This window comes from Hypomesus nipponensis, chromosome 25, assembly GCF_054491055.1.
Source record: "Hypomesus nipponensis isolate SF chromosome 25, ASM5449105v1, whole genome shotgun sequence".
Taxonomy (NCBI): Eukaryota; Metazoa; Chordata; class Actinopteri; order Osmeriformes; family Osmeridae; genus Hypomesus; species Hypomesus nipponensis.
The window spans coordinates 5,811,423-5,831,651 of record NC_140385.1 but is presented as its reverse complement, the minus strand read 5'-3'; positions in this window follow the sequence as shown (position 1 = coordinate 5,831,651).

Genomic DNA, 20,229 nt, shown 5'->3' with positions numbered 1-20,229 from the left:
CCTTTACACTCTCACACACACACACACACACTAGCTCACGCGTGCAAACACAAACACACACTCATAGACACACTTACTCATGTATATGCACACACAGACACTCACGCGTACGCATCGTTGAGGGTTTAGGTTGGTTGAGGGGCAGTTCTATGGGCGTATGTGAAGCCCTCTGTGACATGCTTGCGTGTAAAAAGGGCTATACAAATACATTTGATTTGATGCGCAAAAAACGCAAATGAAAATGTGCGCGTGTCCTCGTATTCTTGCGCAGATGTGAGTGCTCGTGTATTTGTTATGGGATGGGTTGATTTGTGCATGTGCACGTGCGTGCGTGTGTGATATCGTGTTTCAAACACGCCAGTTGTGATACGCTGGTATGAACGGCAGAGAACCACAGATATGATGGACCCCTCTTTTCTTCACCAGCCCCGTGAAGGTTCCAGTTGTTTCCGGAGAGAGGGGGGGGGGGGGGGGGGGGTGCGGCCTAAATGACCAGAGAGGAGATTTCGACTTGTCATGGCCATTCGTCCATTCCAGCCCGTTGGCCAATAACAGAAACCCAGATAAACACGTTTCATCCATCCAGGGTAAACGGCTGTCACAGTGCCGCTCAGCCTGAGAGCAGTGCCCGTAGATAAGAACGGCCATGTTTCATTTTTTTACGTTGTGAGGTGGCATCCTTTTGATTACGCAACGTCCGGACACTGCTTGTGTGTGTGTGTTTTTGTGCGCGGGTGTGTAGTGTGTGCGATGTCGAGATTATGGCCCCATTTCCATGATAAGGCCCTGCTTTTAGAGAACGTGTGCGGTGTGCGGTGTTGGAGAGAGACGAGCATGTGAAAGGATTACGCTATTACTGAGACCTGGGCATTAGCACTCACCTCAGGAGAGGGAGAGATGGAGAGAGCGGGGAAAGCGAGAGGACGAGAGAGAAAAACACGAGAGGGGGGGGGACAACATGCGGAAGGAGATCAAAACGGGAGCGACGAGAGGGTAAAAAGGAGGGAGAGCAGAGAGAGCGAGGGATAAGGAAGAGGAAGCAATGTGAAGGAGAAGGGCACGGAGAGATGGAGAGAACCAGAGAGAAGAAGAAAGAGGCTTTGTTTCATCGGTGGAGGTTGAAGTAAAGAACAAAAATAGATGGCTGTAATTAAAGGACACCCCTAGATTTAAAAGGAAGAGAAGGAGCATTTGATAGCGCACCCGTCAACAAGAGAGTGCATTAGCGAACAAAAGCACGAAAGACTGCGTCTACGAAGGGTTTGTTGGGAATGGAGAGAGAGACATGGGGGGGGGGTAAAAACCAAGGTTAATGGGGAAGATTGCACTCGATGAAAAGAAAATACTTCCACAACGGAGGAGGGGAAGAGATGCCTTCTTCGTTCACAGCGAAGCCAAAGAAAAACTGATGGAGAAAAAGACCAGTAGGAGGGAGGGAAACAAATTGAGGAAGTCACTGGAAGAGATAGAACAGAGAAGAGATGGATGCAGTGGGACGGGTGGAAGAAATACCGAAAGTGAGTCGAGGCTGGAGAACGAGGGGGGAAAGAGACCGAGAGAAGCTGGAGAAAGAGGACCGGTTGTTCTGCTCTCCACCTCCTTTCTCCCTGTGAATTGATTCCGGCACACAAGCACACACACAAGCACACACACACGCACACACACACGCACACATGCACACACACGCTGAAACTCCATTGATGGAATCGGAAGGCCTGGCTGCACCTGGGTTCTACTGTATGAGTTAGGTAGCACCCCCACCCCTCCACCCGACACACACACACACACCCTCAGACACACACACACACACACACCATCCTCCATCCTAATGTTTTATAGCCCACCTCGGTGTTGCCCTTGAGTGTGCTGGAGTCAGCCCTGTATCATTCTGTAGCTGCAGCTTCTACGCAGCGGATGGACACTCATTCTCTTAAAGGGACTCTAACAACCTGCCCTACAAGGCTCTCAAAGGGACTGTAAACCTATAGGTCAGTGTACAGCTGTATAGGTGATTTGTAGTTCCGGCTTTGACCTGGAGGCTGAACTACAACTACCACAGCCCAGAGCTAATGTATATAGTGGCGGCATGGATGTGGGAGAGTGTAAAGATGAGGTTACTTACGTTGTAAACGAAGGTCATGATCCCAGTAAGTCACCAGTCAGCTAAGACGACTCTGACCAATACTGTACACAGGTCTCTCTGGTGACACCACTTGGATAGAGTGACAACAGGAACGTCAACTATTCTCTAGTGCTTAGATTGCGGACCAGTGTGTGTGTGTGTTGGGGGGGGGGGGGGGGGGGGGGCTGTATATATTTTTTCAGTGAGGAACAAAAATATGTTAAGTAGATGTCAACTCTCCGACCGTGGTTCCACTGTAGTACCGTGGTTCCAGTGCAGCTGGGCTGGTACCGTGGTTCCAGTGCAGCTGGGCTGGTACCGTGGTGGAGGTGTAGCTGGGCTGGTACCGTGGTGGAGGTGTAGCTGGGCTGGTACCGTGGTGGAGGTGCAGCTGGGCTGGTACCGTGGTGGAGGTGTAGCTGGGCTGGTACCGTGGTGGAAGTGCAGCTGGGCTGGTACCGTGGTGGAGGTGGCCGCTCCCTGGACCGGGTGTGGTGATCCGCTGTCAGGTGAGTTTGGGGCAGCGCCAGGCTGCGCTGAGCGAGGAGGCCTGGCACGCCAGATGTCGGGCCGGCTTTGACACAGTCTGCCCGCGTGGCAGCGCGCCCACGCCACCCTGGCACATCGTTAACTAGGACACGCGTCGACGTCCCTCTCGTTCCCTTTCTCTTTCTCTCTTTTTCTTTTTTCTCTCTCTCTCTCTCTCTCTCTCTCTCTCTCTCTCTCTCTCTCTCTCTCTCTCTCTCTCTCTCTCTCGGGCTTCCTCTGTCTCTCTGTCGCGGTATCTTCCCTTGTCATTCTATCTATCTGCCAAATCAGTGTGTGAAGATGTGCTTATCTCTCCTGTTTCTCTCGCTTCTCTCTTTGTCTCATCTCTCTCTCTCTGTCACTATCTTCGTCTCCCTCATTTTTGGGGGGGAATAGTGGCAGCTCTTCATCCGTTGCCATGGATCCAGGGCTTGTTTAATCCTCTCAGGTCAGGGAGAACACCAATCAGGATCCAATGCCATACGTGCTTCCGAACGGTGACCGTGGCAACAAATAAATCCGTCCACGCCAATCAACCAACGTCGAGCGGTCATTGGCAAACACCTGGGCTTTTATTAGCCAATAGGGCTCTCGCAATTAGTGTCATTGCCCCTGCCATAGGATGGTCGATGGAGGGTTCTGAGTGGTCAGATCCAATCGCCATGGGGATTAGGAAGGGTTAGAAAGCTCTTAGAATGCCGGGGCTAGATCCGTGGCAGAGCGTGTCTCTAGGAATGGAGGTTCTACCTCTTACCCATTCTCTTTGTATGTCGTACTGCCATCACCCTTTGATCAATGCTTGAAGTTTCTGCCGGGTAGGTCTTGACCTACACTGTTACATAACAAACAATGAACCCCTTTTGGTGTTTCCACATTTGGAATGACTGGAGTCTGCTCGTGGTGTTCTGGAACACCAGACAGTACCACATAGCACAACCTAATTGGACTCTGGAATGTCTCTAATTGGGTCTGATTGGACAATGGGGCCCTTTTTCCCTCCTGAGCTCCCAAAAGATGACCTAGAGGTTAAAATGCTAACGGTTTTTCTGTTGAGCAACTGAACTTCTCCACTGCTTCTGTTAAGAGATGGATGTTTTATCCAGTAGGTGTGTCTGTATGATCAAACTTTTATTAGCGTCACAGTTAATCTTCTCTTGACTTTAATGGTCTGTCAGGATCTTTTGGCAGCTCACTCTATTAAAGTTATTAGTCAATGTTCTTTGTTTATGGCTTTTGGAAGGGAACACCTTTTATGTCACCAACTGTCTTGTGTCGGAAAACGTGGTCTTGTTAGTGCCCTTTATATGGTTGTGCAGTCTTTCCTGTGTCTAGTATCCTGGTCACATGTTCTGAAAGACCATGTCAGACCGCGCACACACACAGGCACTCGTGTCCAGACGGCAAACTGACTTGCGCACACATGCCGAGGGCAGTGACATGTACGAAGGTGCAATGGTGAGGTCACACCCTTCCATATAGACCAGGTGCTATGTCGGGTGCGAATGTGAGCGCGCGTCAGGATGTGTGAGTGGGTGTGAACGCGTGTGTGTGTGTGTGTGTGTGTGTGCGGGTCTGCTCAAGGTCAGCCTATTCCCAGCACATTCTGTTTCTCTAGTTGTAGTTGTTCTCCTGATTTCTAAAAAGCAGGGGGCTGTTTCTCTGTTTCTCACTTCCTCCAGCATACCTCGTCTGTCACCCCTGGCCTCCACGCTCACACCAGGAGTGGGTCCAGGCATCCTGAAGGGCCACTCCACACACACACACACACACACACACACTCCACAAGTTGCTCCAGTCAGGCTGGCAGCTTGCAGAAAATGGAGCAGCAGGTATTTACCTACTTGTCTAAAGATGATAATGACCACCTCTCTCTCTCCCAGACCCTGGTCAAGGACTGCTGGAGAGGAGAGGGACCCAGTTTGGGGTCCTCGTGGATCTCCAATGCAGAGCGTAAGGGCCTTTAAAATAAACTCTGTCCCCTCCAGGTCAAATAGAAACATTGGTACCGTTTTGGCGGCAGATGTGTGTCAAAAGTGAACCGATTGCATGCCGTAGCATTTTTATACGATATATGCTATATATTATCAACGATGTGATAGCATTGGAGATCAAATGTTCCTTCCTCGTTTCTCCCTCCTTCTCAGGGAGTTGGTAGTGACTCAACATCTTCCAAACGAATATTACCAATATTGTGTGTGTGTGTGAGTGAGTGTGAGAGAGAGAGAAGCAGATATTTGTGGACACCATCACCAGAACAGGGGAGAAGATGATGCTCCCTCTTCCCTGAAGGGCATAGTCTGGGTACACACACACACACACACACACACACACACACACACACACACACACACAGTGGTTCAGCTGGGCAAACTGAGCTGGACTCCCAACTTGTCCTTCTCTAATCCTTTTTTTCTCTCTCTCTCTCTCTCTCTCTCATTTTCCCGTATCTTTTTTTGCCTTTCCTCCTGTACACCTGCCTTGTCTCACCCTTACACGTTTCTCCCTCCTCTCTCTCCCTCTCCCTCCTCGCCCTCTCTCTCCCTCTCCCTCCTCGCCCTCCCTCTCCCTCCTCGCCCTCTCTCTCCCTCTCCCTCCTCACCCTCTCTCTCCCTCTCCCTCCTCGCCCTCTCTCTCCTCCCTCCACTCCCTCTCTCTCCCTCTCCCTCCTCACCCTCTCTCTCCCTCTCCCTCCTCGCCCTCTCTCTCCTCCCTCCACTCCCTCTCTCTCCCTCTCCCTCCTCGCCCTCTCTCTCCCTCTCCCTCCTCGCCCTCTCTTTCCCTCTCCCTCCTCGCCCTCTCTCTCCCTCTCCCTCTTCGCCCTCTCCCTCCTCGCCCTCTCTCTCCCTCTCCCTCCTCGCCCTCTCTCTCCCTCTCCCTCCTCGCCCTCTCTCTCCTCCCTCCTCGCCCTCTCTCTCCCTCTCTCTCCCTCTCCCTCTCTCTCCTCCCTCCACTCCCCTCGTCCTTCATTCTCCACGCTTCTGTCACGACTCTGTGTTTTAATTCTCTTCAAAGGCTTCACCCACCGAAACCCTGCCCTCCTCTATTCTCCTCTTCCCTCCCTCTCTCTCCGTTCTCTCCCTCCCACCATATCTGATTGGTTTGGTAGCTGAACGCTCCTTCCTGTCCCTCCCTGTCTCCCTCCCCAGCACTCTGTTCCTTCGCTCTTCGTCGCCGTCCTTTCCTTCTCTTGCTGGTGTAATCCCCCCCCCCCCTACCCCCACCCCCCTTTCTGTTCTATCAGTTTCTCAGTGACCGGCTCTTTTTACCGCCTTTCAGTTCTTCTCTTCCTCCTTCTCTCTCTCTCTCTCTCTCTTTCCCTTCCTCCTGCGGGCCTCCCCTCCCTCTTTCTTTTTTCCGGCTTTGACAGGAGCCGGTGCCAAGGCAGCTGTGCAGGGAAGGATTAGAGAGAGAGAGATAGAGAGAGAGAAGAGGGGCAAGGGACTTAGACGAGCAAGAGAGGAAAACTGAGAGAGAGGGAGGGCAAGGGACATAGACGAGCAAGAGCGTAAAACTGAGGGAGAGAGAGAGATTCTGGAAGGCTGGCAGGGACAGAGGGCTACTCCAATAAACGAGGGAGCGAGCGAGTGGGTGTGGAGGAGAGGAGGTCTATTTAGAGGGCTCAGGTGGCGGGCGTGGAGAGGATGGAGACTGGTAATAGGTGATGGCCCAACCACTGGAGCACAGCACCTGCCTCCCCTAGAGCCTGCTCTCTCTCTCTCTCTCTCTCTCTCTCTCTCTCTCTCTCTCTCTCTTCAGCTCCTCCGTAACAATTACCATGGCCTTATACCTCTAAGGCACTCCTCTCCATAATATCAGACCTTTTTAATCCTCCTCTCCTCTCTCCTCCTCTCCTCTCCCCGCCAGACGCTCTTCTGTGGAAAGACTGCACAAGATCTAGAGAGAGGAGTGGGGACACAGACACACACACACACACACAGTCTTGTGGGGTGGTGGAGGTGAGCGAGGCCTCAGTAATACCTGTGTGCACAGGCCTGTTTCAGCGCTGGGCGTTAGAGAAGAGCGCCTCGCAGAATAATGAAGAGCCAGAGAGAGCGAGAGAGAGAGAGAGAGAGCCAGAGAGAGAAAGAGAGAAAGAGCCAGAGAACCAGAGAGAAAGAGAGCCAGAGAAAGAGAGCCAGAGAGAGAGAGAGCCAGAGAGCCAGAGAGAGAGAGCCAGAGAGAGAGAGAGCCAGAGAGAGAGAGAGCCAGAGAGAGAGAGAGCCAGAGAGCCAGAGAGAGAGAGAGGTAAAGGAGAGAGTAGGAGGGGGGAGGTCTAAAAATAGACTGAAACCCTGGCTTCCTTCTCTAACCGGCTTTTGCAAAGTCACATTTGCCCCCAGCTCCACATTTCTCCTGAAGTGATGCATGTGCCCCTTTCTCTCCCCCTCTCTCTTTCTCTATTCTCCTTTTTACCTTCTTCTGACCAGAAGTGCCATAGAAGGAGAAATTCCACACATACACGCACAGACACATTTTCTGTTGTAGAATGAGAGAATAAATCCCATTGGTCACAACAGCAGTTAGGACCATGCTGATGTCTATTGACCAGAGCTTCTCTTCCTGGATACCAGTCTGTCACCGTGACAACGTCACATACAGTGTCTGTACAGTCGTGTTGCTGTGGTTTGTCTTTCGTCGTTTGTCTCTCCAGTGTAGGTGGTCTCTCCAGCCTTGCTGGTGTCTGCAGAGTAGCTGGTCTTTACAGACCAGTGTGGGTGTGCATGTGTGTGTATGGGTATGTGGATGCGTATGTGTATTGGTTTATGTGTGTGTGACAAAGCTCGAAGCTGTGTCTGTAGAGTGGAACGGACACACACACTCACACACAGCACTCAGCCTGTTGAGAGGAGAAAACATTGAAAAGCAAAAGATAGCTTTCAGGAAAAACTCACAAAAAAAAACCTTGATGTCCTTTCAACCTTTTAAGAACACTGTGTATGTATGCCATCATGGACAGGCAAAGGCTTTCAGTGGAAAAATAGCCGCACACAAACGCACAATCCAACTTCCTCACACACACACACACACACACACAGCCTCCCCAGTCGAAGTAAGGACTGCGGTTGACTCTGTGACATTTAAGCCAACATCAACGCACGGAAGAGGAGACTACAAACTACCTATCATGGTGGATATTTCCTCGTCTTCCTCCCGTTGTCCTCCATCCCTCTCCCTCCATCCCACTCCCTCCACCCCTCTCCCTCCGTCCCTCTCCCTCCGTCCCTCTCCCCTCCGTCTCGCCTCACCGCGCTTCATCGCTTCCGGGAGGAAGAAAGAGAGTTACTCATGTAGAAACAGGGCAGAGGAAGATGTGTTTTCAGACCATATATATATATATATCATATATATGAATGTGTGTGTTTGTGTGCGCGCGCTCTCACACACAGAAAAGGGAGAGCGAGGGAGCGATAGAAAGAGAAGAGTAGCTCACCCCAGGCATAGTAGAACAACTGTAGAGTGTGCACTTAGACACACACACACACACACACTGTGGCTTTTGTGGAAGGCCTGTGCTCTGCAATGCTGTCATCTTTTATTAAAGGCCATTCTATACGTCTATTTTCAGCTTGGCATCACTTTGTATTTATGAGCTACTGTATTTGTGAGAATGGGATAATTTCAGCCAAATACACCCCCCCCTCCCCTTCCCCCATCCACCCCACCCCTATCCCACTGCCTGTGGGGACTGTCCAACACACACACACACGCACACACACACACTCACACACAGAGACCCCTTTGACTGTGACACACAGCTATGGGCACCCATGCATGCTGGCACATACACAGAAACTCTCATCCAACCCCCCCCCCCCCTACACACACACACACTCGCACCCAACCCACACTTCCGCACACTTTTCCAATGTCTCATCCCCACATGATTTTGCTCCTTGGGTTGCATATGAGAGAGGGAGAGGGAGAGGGAGAGGGAGAGGGAGAGGGAGAGGGAGAGGGAGAGGGAGAGGGAGAGGGAGAGGGAGAGGGAGAGGGAGAGGGGGAGGGGGAGAGAGAGGGAGAAGGGGAGGGGGAGAGAGAGAGATGGTGAATGGGGACACAGTGATCCAGGAAGCGTCTATGAAGAAGCAGCCAGTATGACATGCAATCATTGAACCAGTGCACCATTCCTATCCCCTCTGACCTCCTCTCCTACTATCCTGCCTGGCTCACTTTGCTAAATATAGCCTTATAAAACGTATTTAATTAGAGGGATGGAGGACTGGGTGGGGGTGGGGGGAGATGGAGGTGTGGGGAGAATAGGAAGGTAGGTTTAATGGAGAGAGAGAGTTATCTCCCCCTTCTCTCTCTCTCTCTCTCTCTCTCTCTCTCTCTCTCTCTCTCTCTCTCTCTCTCTCTCTCTCTCTCTCTCTCTCTCTCTCTCTCTATCTCTCTCTCTCTATCTCTCTCCCTCTAAGGATGAGTCAGCTTTTAGACCCCAACATAATTAGGCCGGCGTGTTTTGGGCCAGGGAGATCGTTAAAATGCTGCACCTTTTAAATATTCAGCGAGACATTTTGGAGCGTGTGTAAGTGTCTGTGTGTGTGAGTGTGAGAGAGAGTGAGAAAGAGAGAGACAGAGCAAAAGGGCACCTCTGTTAGTATGTACGTGCCATGTATGACTGAATATGTTTGTATCTATTTAAAAGGCAAAAAAAAAAAAAAATATCTAGTCGTGTGTGTCTGCACGTAAGGTCATCATATCCAACAGAAGAAAGATAGCGATGTGCTTGTTCGTGTTTACTCTAAATTGTTTTGTCAAGTTTGTGTTCTCACTGTCTCTACGTGTGTGTGTGTGTGTGTGTGTCCTTCGTCCTCTCCCGATCCCAGTCATGGCACGGTTGCCATGGTCACCCGACCTGTCCTCGTTCCCCGTTCACTCTGGCTAAATAACACACACAACCACACACAGTCCCCCTCATCCAAACACACAGATATTATGCACGCCAAAACATACGGACATGCGCGCACACACACACACACACACACAGACCCAGCTCTCATTAGTCTTAGCTGCTACAGGTTTATATTCTTTTCAGTGTTTAATGCAAACAGGGGCCGTAAAACACACATTTCCATCCATCTCCATCACTGTGTATCCCATAATCATCCACAAAGGCACTTTGGGAAATATTACCAAGCCTCCAAATGAATAGTCTACATATTCATTACACAAACACGAGTGAGGCCCATGCCAAACTTTACTTTTACAAATGGCCTCCTGGATGTGTTTGAGAGAAACCGAAGCGTGCGTATAGCTGTAGAATATTCCCAGACATCAATAATGGAACACAGACTAAAGGGCTAATGGGCATTGACAAAACAAACCGGACTCTCCATTAATTAGCCTGCTATTGCACACAGACAGGCCTCTGTTATGTTGGGGTAATGTGAGAGAGAGAGAGAGAGAGAGAGAGGGAGAGAGGGAGAGGGAGGTGAGTGCTGTCACGTCAACGGGAGTTGTTTACCCAGTGCTCCCGAGAGCACCGTTGCCCCGGAGACACCAATCACATCGAGCCCGTTTGATGAGTCCAATCAGAGGTGTTGGTGCTGGGCTTGCACAAAAATGTGCACACACCAAGGAACCCAACGACAAGCAATGACAGTGACTTCAGTGATTCAGATCATAGAGAGAGGTGATGGCCCTCACAACACAGAGGATAAATCACATACAACGCCCCTCTAGAACACTCTCTCTCATACACACACACACACACACACTCTTCTGTTTGTTCCCATCTGCTAGTTGACAGCAGAACAGACAGCTAAATTGCCGATTCTGCAGTATATTACAGTCTCGCCTACAAGCATCCCATCATTTTCACTCATGGGAACCGTGCCTTGCCATCTCCCTTTCTCCAGTCAATATCCCCCAAACCAAATTTGCCGGGGGTGTTTATTGCACGGATCTGTACAGCCCACAGTTCCTGTGTGTGTGTGCATTCGTCTGTGGTTGTGTGTGTGTGTGTTTGACAACAAGTTAATGTGTCTGTGAATGCGTGTACACGATTGTGTGTGTGTATATACGTGTGTGTGTTTGTGTGAAACTAGGTTCCGCAGGGGGAGAGAGCGGCGCCTGATTACACGGCGGGCGTTGCGGCGTGGGCACCCCCCGCGCGCCCGTCTAATAAACAGATTTTGTTATTGATCCGGACTGCTGCTCTCCTCAGACCCCCTCTAAAACGCCCCTCCCCCCATCCCCCCTCCCCCCTCCCCCCATCCCCCCTCCCCCCTCCCCCCGCCACACCCAGCGGCCGCCGGGCCTCGGAACAAGGAGCCACGGCGACGGAGGCTCAGGCGCTGCTCTGCCGTCATCCCTCGCCTTCCGGCGTCTGCTTCTTGTCTGGCTCGGCCGCGGTACAGGAGCTGGAGCGATTCCCGGCCCCCTTCGATTGGTCCCCCTTTTTGCGCCAGGCAGGCTCAATTGAGCGCAGTCTTTTTTTATTTTTATGGCTAAAGATACTATTTCACACAGCTTTAATGTGTTGGACTCACAGGGGCTGGGAGGGAGGGAGGGGGAGAGAGAGAGAGGGAGAGGGAGAAGGAGGGTGAAGTTTAAATGGTGACCAGGTGTGAGAGAGGCGATTGCGGTCAGTGGTTTGCCGTGTCAGGAGCTGTAACTGCCACTGAGGTGAGCCCACTGAACCGCAGCAGAGAGATAGGGCGAGAGAGGCAGGGATGGAGGGAGAGAGAGGGAGAGAGGGAGAGAGGGAGAGACACAGTGCACAGAAAGATAGAAAGACACTGTGCCAGAAAGGGAGGGGGAGAGAGAAAGAAGGAAAGGGGGAATGAACGAGTGGGTGAAGAGGAGCAGCAGAAGGAGGAGGAGGGGGGGGGGGAGAGAGGAGGAGATTGAGAGATAAAGGCAAAGAGACTCAGAGAGAGAAACGTAGTGGAGCCACGGTCCAACGACTGTTACTGTCCACAGCTGGAGCCAGTGAATGGGAGCTGAAAAAAGACACAGGCCTAGGAAATAGGTCACTTACTGTATGGGTTATGGTAGGACACACACACACACACACACACGCACCTGCTCAAACAGACGTCAGTGAGGGATTCCGCATGAGTGGTCCAGTCGTGTCACGTTGCATCCAGCCCAACATAGTATTGTGTGTGTGTGCGCCTCCGTCGCATCATGGGGCCTGTCAACGCAGTGATGGCGGAGGAAGTGGCGGCCATGTCGATGGCCTCTGTCCGATCAATACAAGAGAGAGGTTGGATGTGGTTCACCAGGGGACAAAACCCACTCTGTCCTCACACACACACACACACACAGAGACACACATACACAGAGAGACACACACACGCACACTGTGACTGTGAGGAGATGAGCTGTTCACCTGAAAGGGGTCGTGAGTTTGAAGTGGTGTCGGTGGGCAGTAACACACCTCATTACTTATACTGCGGTCCATGAGTCAAACACAGGGTCGCAGTGTGTGTGTGTGTCTGTGTGTGTGTGTGTGTGTGTGTCTGTGTGTGTGTGTGTGTCTATGTGTGTGTGTGCAGACTTATTCTGTGTTTGTGGGCGCTCATCCCAGCTATTTAGTCTCCTCATCCCTATAAATAAGCAGCCACAAACACTTGCAAAGCGTTGCATCTCACACACACTCCTCTAAAAACACTCCTCTAACACACACACAGTCATCCACAAAACCAGGAGTACACACGAACATGATCACACACACACACTTAATTGAGTAAACTCACAAACATAAGCAAATAACACGCAAGAAGCACACACACACACACACACACACACACACACACACACACACACAGCCTTCCAAGAGCAGACAGACAGCCACCCACTCAGATGTAACAGCTGACTGTCGGAGGCGGGAGATGCTGCCCTCAGCTCTGTGACTGGACTGCAGGTACACAGCTCTGGGCCAATTAGAGGGTGTCCTGATCACTCACCCCTCATAAGCCACAAGCGACTCAAAAGCCACACACTGTGAAATACACACACACACACACACACACACACACAGAGACTCGCCGCACACTTGCTTTTGTTCATTTAAATGGCCAAGAAAGCCAGGACAGAAACCATTTCAGGGAGCAATGTGCCGTGACACCGTTCTGATCGTCCAGAGAGAGAGAGAGAGAGAGAGAGAGAACAAGAGAACAGAATATTTTTAGCGGGAGGGATAACTAAGGGGAGAAGTGTTTGGGGCATTACTGCTCATATTTGCTATTTGCCGCCCCTATGATAGCGGCTAACTAGACGATAGCTTTGTTTACAGCAACAATGCTACTCCCTCATGGTACTGAATGCTAATGCTAACAGCGTCGGGCTATGCTACACAAGGAGTTAGTGCGTAGCTTAGCATGATGCTACATGTTAGCATGCAGCCAGCTAAAGCACACAGTTAAAGTAATGCATGCCATACAGGAACTGCTGGCTAAGGGACTCAGCACTGTGAACACATTAAAAAAAATCATATTCTTCTATCACACAGAAAACAGTAAAAGGACAATATGTGAAGATTTTTTTATTTTATTTTTACTGCCAGTCATAACTATCCATTTATTTATCACCTCGTTTTTTCGCTGTTTCAAATGTGAGCGATCTTACGACTCAGCTCGGAAGCTGACTCGGGGCAAACTAAGACATAATTACCAGTCCTGCCTCACTTAACTGTGTGACGAATATAATATCAGTTTACTTCAGGGCATTGAACAAAGTCACATAATTTCTGCTAATTCAGCGTCACATCATTTCTGCTGCTTTCGTTGTTGGCGTCGTGAAAACGCTGTGATATCAAAAATGGCGGATCATTCCGGTCTTGCCTGAGCATTGGAGCTGTGTGGTCCATGAGCAGAGATGTCAGATGGTGTTCTAGCAGGCTCGGGGAACCTTCAGAGATGTTGTTCTAGCAGGCTCGGGGAACCTTCAGAGATGTTGTTCTAGCAGGCTCGGGGAACCTTCAGAGATGTTGTTCTAGCAGGCTCGGGGAACCTTCAGAGATGTTGTTCTAGCAGGCTCGGGGAACCTTCAGAGATGTTGTTCTAGCAGGCTCGGGGAACCTTCAGAGATGTTGCTTACGAGTCAGGCAGCCTGCGTGGTGAAGACAGAGCGCTGATATGAAACAGCATCAGTGATGAGGAATAACAACAAACAAGCCCAAAACACACACACACACACACAGAACAGACATGCACACACACACAAACACAGAACAGACATGCACACACACACACACACACATAAACACAGAACATACAAGCACACAGTCCGTTTCTCATACACATGTACTCACACACACACACACACACAGTGCCAGAGGCGAAGCTTTCCAGATCTAAACAGCTCCAGGCCACTTCTCTGGACCACATCGCAGACAGAAACAACAACAACCGAAGCACGGAAACAAATTAAAAAATGGTCGAAAGCCCCCCTCCAGTGACCCCCGCTACCACTTGATGAAAACAACCTCCCAGCCTGGCCAGTCAAATCCCATGCACTACCTCTCCACCTCTCTCCCTCTCCACCTCTCTCCCTCTCCACCTCTCTATCCCTCAGCCTCCTTCTTGCCACCTTTCACCTTCTTATAAGTAGTTTGTTTGAGGGGATAATTGGAATCCCAGCTCCAGAACTTTGGGCCATGGCGGACACTGGCCCTAGTTCATTCCATCATAGCCCAGCGTCTCGGGGTCTGGCGAGGTGAGCAGGCATGTGCCGCTCCTTGTCACCCTCCTGGTTCTCCAGCCAACGCCCGCCCAAGCCTCGTTCACAGAACCCCTCTCCAGCCTCTGCCTGTGTCTGCCCTGGAGAGACAGGCAGAGACTCTCCAGATCCAACTGAAACTATGCTCACCCATGCTGTCCCTCTGGCCTCGCCTGTAGGCTCCATGGGCCGTCTAATGACTGGAGCACCAATGTAGAGCTCTGTGATCCAGAGAGTTTCTCTCTCTGAGATGCTAGTCCACGCTCAATGTCTCGCATACAGTTTTACCTACAATGTATCCACTGGGGTTTGATGGTTAACCAGCGAAATTTCGACCCGCACGCCTTCATTTCCATACTCTGGTTCATCGGGAACAAAACTGCTGTTGCTCCAAGGCCACCATATTTGAAGAAATATACTGAATGTATATGTCTATAAACGTTATTATTTATTATTTAAAATTATTTATAACATAATTTGATCAAGTTTATGATGTGATTATTCACAGGTATGCAGGACTCTCTTGGCTTTAGCTACTGTAGCTCTGTCGTGCTCCAAAGAGGTGTCATTCTCTGCATTTTTGACTGCTGGAGTCCTCTCTTTATTATTCTCTCTCTCTCCTGTTTCTCTCTCTCTCTCCTGTGTTTCTCTCTCTCTCCTGTGTCTCTCCTGTGTGCGTGTGTCTCTCTCTCTATCTATATATCTCTCTTTTTCACTCTCTCTCTCTCTCGCTCTTTCTCTCCTGGCTCTCGCTCACTTCCTCTCTTTCTCTCCTGTCTCTCTCTCTCTATATATATCTATCTCTCTCTTTTTCCCCATCTCTCTCTCGCTCTCTCTCTTGCTTTCTCTCCTCTCTCTCTCTCTCTCTTTCTCTCTCTCTCTCTCTCTGTCTCTCTCTCTCTCGCTCCCTCTCACATATCTGTTTCCCTGAATCACGTGTCTGTCTGGTCTTTCTGGCGCCTGTTAGCGCCGCTAGGCTAGCCAGGCGGAACAACCCGGCACCTCTCTATACCTCCCTGTGTGTCTCTCTCTCTGTGTCTCTCTTTTTTCTGTATTTCTCTCTATTGTGCTTCCTTCCACATATTCATTCTTCAAGCCTTTACCTTTTTTTAACTCCTTCACCCCCCCCCACACACACACACCCTATCATCTTTACATCTGCAGGTTTGTGCATGCTTGTGATGTCACAGTTAGCACCCGTATCATTATCGCCCCTGCCATCACTTCCTGAGTGAGAGACTCCATCTGTCACCTCTGCTCCTTCCCTCCCTCCATACTTTCTTTCTTTCTTTTCTTCCTACCAGCCCCCTGCCCCCTCCCAATGCACACTTCCACTCACATAAAGGAGTCAATTTGTCAGCGACGTCAGGGTCTCTAACCAACAGCCAGCTTCTCACCATATGACTGTGTGTGTGTGTGTGTGTGTGTGTGTGTGTGTGTGTGTGTGTGTGTGTGTGTGTGTGTGTGTGTGTGTGTGTGTGTGTGTGTGTGTGTGTGTGTGCGCGCGCATCATCCCTGGGCACAGTGTGAACCTGTGCGTGATGCGTATACTAAGTAGACGTTGCATGCTTGTGGATGCTGGTGTCGAGATCCGTGTTTGCCAGGTGTGTGTTAATTGGTGTGTGCTTGAATCCATGTGAGAGAGAGAGAGAGAGAGAGAGAGAGGGAGGGAGGGAGGGAGGGAGGGAGGGAGGGAGGGAGGGAGAGAGAGAGAGAGAGAGAGAGAGAGAGAGAGAGAGAGAGAGAGAGAGAGAGGGAGGGAGGGAGGGAGGGAGGGAGGGAGGGAGGGAGGGAGGGAGGGAGGGAGGGAGGGGGAGGGAGGGAGGGAGGGAGGGAGGGAGGGAGGGAGGGAGGGAGGGAGGGAGGGAGGAGGGAGAGAGAGAGAGAGAGAGAGGGAGGGAGGGAGGGAGGGAGGGAGGGAGGGAGGGAGGGAGGGAGGGAGGGAGGGAGGGAGGGAGGGAGGGAGGGAGGGAGGGAGGGAGGGAGGGAGGGAGGGAGGGAGGGAGGGAGGGAGGGAGGGAGGGAGGGAGGGAGGGAGAGGGAGGGAGGGAGGGAGGGAGGGAGGGAGGGAGAGAGAGAGAGAGAGAGAGAGAGAGAGAGAGAGAGAGAGAGAGAGAGAGAGAGAGAGAGAGAGAGAGAGAGAGAGAGAGAGAGAGAGAGAGAGAGAGAGAGAGAGAGAGAGAGAGAGAGAGAGAGAGAGAGAGAGAGAGAGAGAGATGTGTGTGAGGTGTATGTGCGTGCACGTTTGGTGTCTATACGACTGTATGGGTGCGTGTGCGTGTTACACTCTGCGTCTTCTCTCCACCTCCACCTCCTGCGTCGTTTGTGTGTGTGTGTGTGTGTGTATATGCGTGTGTGTGTTCCACCTCCTGCAGTGTGTGAGGACCTGCCTATTTGACAGGCGTCCCACTCACAGCGGTCTTTCCGTCACCGTGGCGACTGGGTCACAGGAGTTAATTATTCTCAGCGCTGGTCCGTCACAGTCCCAGTCACACACGCACACACCAAATCACATGGATAAACACACTGATAAGTGCAGACACACACGTATGTTACGCACACATACACACACACACACATGCTAATAGGAAACATTCCTCACTTCTGACCTGTCTGAGGTGTTTTGCCTCTTAAATAAGTGTGTGAAATACTGCCTCCCACACACAAACACACTCACACACACACACACACACACACACACTCACTCACAACTATATGAGACAAGATCAGGGTGTTGTCACCCCCTGCTCTCTAACACAGTTCTGCTTAACGCCTTTTAACTAAAGATGGTGCCATAAATTCACACACACACACACACACACACCCGCACACACGCACACACACAGACAGACAGACAGACAGACAGACAGATCCCCCTATATGTACAGATATAGCATAACGGATGAGTGACAATTCGTTAATGAGCCAGCTCGCTCGTTAATGAAAGTCTTGTCATGCATACATTATCATGTACCTATGTATATATTATATGGTTTTAATTGAGCGGTGACTAATTTTCTCTTTAACCTTTATCTAAACCAGGGTCTTCGTTGAGTCCTCTCCTTTAAAGAGATATGGGGTGGATGGCAGGGGATTGAGCACAGAGAATATTAATGGGCACATTTGGAGGAAGTTCAGGGATGACGTGTGTTGTAACATATGGGCTTTAATTATAAGTGAACTTACCCTCACCTTGGGACTAATGACATCACACTACACCAATCATTTGGCTCAAAGGGCCGGGCCAAATATTTACACACATGTCATGGCAAAGTGACTCAACACTTTCCCTCTTTTCGCTCTCCCTTTCTCTCTCTCTCTCTATCTCTCTCTCTCTCTCTCTCTCTCTCTCTCTCTCTCTCTCTCTCTCTCTCTCTCTCTCTCTCTCTCTCTCTCTCTCTCTCTCTTACTGATGATGCAACTTCCTCCAGGGTTGTCAACCCCTCTGGAGGCTGTTGATGTGCCCCTCGCCCCAGGGGTCTGCCCCAGGGTGGGTGAGGGGATGTTAAGACCATCTCCACCTGTTCTTCCATCCCTGAGCAGATCACTAGTACTAGAACCACTTATTCTGAACTGTAACTAATTAATCAATACATTGGCCTCGACATAGTCTAAATCCATACTAAATACACGAGACGATTAGTCTCAATCAATACTACATACGTACTTAGTCTATATCCATACTACATACGGTACATAATCTATATCCATACTACATACAGTACATAATCTATATCCATACTACATACAGTACATAATCTATATCCATACTACATACGGTACATAATCTATATCCATACTACATACAGTACATAATCTATATCCATACTACATACAGTACATAATCTATATCCATACTACATACAGTACATAGTCTATATCCATACTACATACAGTACATAATCTATATCCATACTACATACAGTACTTAGTCTATATCCATACTACATACAGTACATAGTCTATATCCATACTACATACAGTACATAATCTATATCCATACTACATACAGTACATAATCTATATCCATACTACATACGGTACATAATCTATATCCATACTACATACAGTACATAATCTATATCCATACTACATACAGTACATAATCTATATCCATACTACATACGGTACATAATCTATATCCATACTACATACAGTACATAATCTATATCCATACTACATACAGTACATAGTCTATATCCATACTACATACAGTACATAGTCTATATCCATACTACATACAGTACATAATCTATATCCATACTACATACAGTACATAGTCTATATCCATACTACATACAGTACATAGTCTATATCCATACTACATACAGTACATACTCAAAGGGGACATATTCTTCAGATCACAATGACATCTCCAGTCCCGTCATCACATGATGTCTTCCACAGTCCTCCTGATGTTCCGGATCTCTCCTGGAAGAGCTGTTTGATATTCAGTCCCGAAACAGAGGCGAGGAGAACTGCTATAAACGGGCTCCTCATTGGGCAACAGCTAGCACACACTAACACGTCTGGCGGCGATATGTAAATGAGTGAGGACTGCAGTTCTCTGTCTGTGTGCCTGTATGTGTATCTCTACCGGTATGTGCTGCGAGGAGGTCATGTGGAAAAGGTGTGTGTGTGTGTGTGTGTGTGTGTGGGCTGTTAAGTCTAAAGCTCTGCTGTGGGCCTAAGCGTGTGATGAATGTGGGAGAGCTGCCTATGCCACTGTGCATTCAGGTGCTCCACAGTTGATGTATGAACATATGTTTACATGTACGCATGTGCCCAGGAGTGTGTGTGTGTGTGTGTGTGTGTGTGGGGGGGAGGGGGGGGGTCTGCGTGTGGATGTGCTTCCATGTCGGTGTCCACAACTGGTGTCAATGTGAAGGTGTGTTTGTGTATGTTTACACCCCCACACCTTCCTCCATGGCCCCCTCCCTCCCTCCCTCCCTCCCTGGCGCCCCCCGGAGGCTCCTCCCGTGTGCGCGCCATGCCAGCCAGCCTGTCACCTGGTCTCGTCACGGCTTCTCCAACGCCTCGTTTGCCACGGCAACCGTCGCCGTGTCGGGAAAGCTGTGGCCGCGGCGTCGGGAGCAGGTGCTCGCCGGGACGCCCCCGTGGCCCACTCCACTGCCCCACTCCCCCCCCATCCTCCTTCACCCCTCTCCACCCCCCCTCCTTCACCCCTCTCCACCCCCTCCTCCTTCACCCCTCTCCACGCCCTCCTCCTTCACCCCCCCCCCCCCTTCACTCCCCCCCCACCCCTTCCTCCTTCACTCCCCCCTCCTCCTCCTTCACCCCCCTCCACCTCCTCATTCCCATAAACAGGGACCGGGCAGAGAGCCACTGCCCGCAATCTGCCCGACGCCCTCTTACCTGCCAGCAACCCAGCCCCTAATTATTATTGGCCGCTGTAATTAATTGCAGAGCGGAGGCGGGCCTGCGGCCAGAGTCTGCTCCTCCCTGAATCGGCCCTGTTATTTTGCCATTGTTGCCTAGCAATGCAGAGGCCATGCTCCCATTGGGTGGAGTGGGGGCTGTTTCTAAACAGCCCATTTTAGTACATGGGTAGGTGTGTTTCGGCTGCGCCGCAATGTTTTGATGATGGATGGCTACCGTGTGGTCAAAACACGGTTGAATGGTGTTGCATACTTGTGTGTTTCCACCCCAGTTGGACTGAGGGGAGGGTTTGTGCCATCTGGCTGATGGGACAAGATGCCGTGTGTGTGTGTGTGTGTGTGTGTGTGTGTGTGTGTGTGTGTGTGGGTCTGAGTGTGGATGTCAGAGCGTTGTGGGTATCTGTGTGTGTCCTATGGCGACAGGGTTTCAGCCAGCCTCCTCTTCCCAGTGAGAGAGAGAGAGACACAGATTTAGGACCAGGAGAGAGGTGCACTGGGCTCCATATATCTCCG